Consider the following 1,438-nt stretch of genomic DNA (forward strand, 5'->3'; position numbering starts at 1 on the left):
TAAATCTTTACGGGAGCTCCTTCCATAAAGATTACACCTTAGAAAACCCTGTGGGGCAGCTCTACTCTCACATATAGGCGCTCATGAGTCAAAATCAGCTCAGTGGTGCATAATACATATGTAAACCAATACAAAGTAAGTAGGAATGTCTCCCTCCATAGTAAGCCAAAATAATAAAGCTGAACAAATAACTAATGATTCAATTTTGGAAAATTTTCTTGAAATAAAAGAAAATATTGAATCTCAGACAAAAATCACACATTATATGCTGGGAAAAAATGATAATAGAACGGCTCACAATAAGAACTATCTTTCTAAAGTTACAGGATTTACAAGTTAAAGGAATCCTTTGGGTAACTAGGATCAGATGACTTGCAAGGGGAGAAATTGCAGGTTCACTTCAGACACAGCGGCATTCATTCTCACAGGCAGTAGACACTGTGGCAGACTGTTGAGCTTCACAACTGATCAAAGAAACATACTAAATAAGAAAATAAAATTGTAGCCTAGTTGGTAAGTTAAAAAAAAAAATGTCATGCATTATAGGTTTTGGAGGAAGAAATCCTGAGACATTGTGTGGGACAATCAATTGACTCATTCCTTATAGAGGGTAAAAAAGCATGCTAACAAAATCCTCTAATTGTTTATCTTCTTTTTGTCTGGTCATTTCCAGATGAAATTAAATTGTAAGAATTTATCTTAAGAAAAGAATTATTTATACATAAGAATGATTTGGGGTCAATTATATAGATAGGTGGAGTCCTGGTATGGCACTGTTGAATAAGCACTGGACTGCTAATCTCAAGGTCAGCAGATCAAACCCACTAGTGGCTGTTTGGAAATCCTATACAGGGTTGCTATGAGTTGGAATTGACTCCACAGCACTTCACAACAACAAGATGTAGCACAATACAATGAAAACCATGAACACAATGGAACTAGCAATCAGAGGGAAATCATTTTAGCCTCCAGAAAGGTAATTCATAAGAAAGGGAAGGAAGAGCACCAGCTTACAGACACCTGTATGTACGGCACTAGAGTAAGCACTCAATAACTCTATTTTACAGATGAAGAGAATGAAGTTCAGAAAAACGAAATAAATTGTCCAATGACACCCAACTTGTCGTTGAAGAAATATAATATGGGTTCTAATTTTAGATTTGAAAACATACACTCCTTTTATGCCACACAGAAAGCTCTGTTGTCAGTATGTGACAAGCACAAATAACATGGAGACTAGCGTCTAGAATTGAACTCTGTTTTTTTTTTTTTTTTAAGTGTTTTATTGTGAATTATATGATAGTTTACATGGGAGAACATTAGTTTTACATTCATTCTATCGTACATCGTATCATTGCCATGGTTACAATCCCTCCATGCATCGTATCATTGCCATGGTTAAAATCTCTCCATGCATCATCAACCGACCAAAGAGTAT

This window comes from Chrysochloris asiatica, unplaced genomic scaffold, assembly GCF_000296735.1.
Source record: "Chrysochloris asiatica unplaced genomic scaffold, ChrAsi1.0 scaffold00053, whole genome shotgun sequence".
Lineage (NCBI taxonomy): Eukaryota > Metazoa > Chordata > Mammalia > Afrosoricida > Chrysochloridae > Chrysochloris > Chrysochloris asiatica.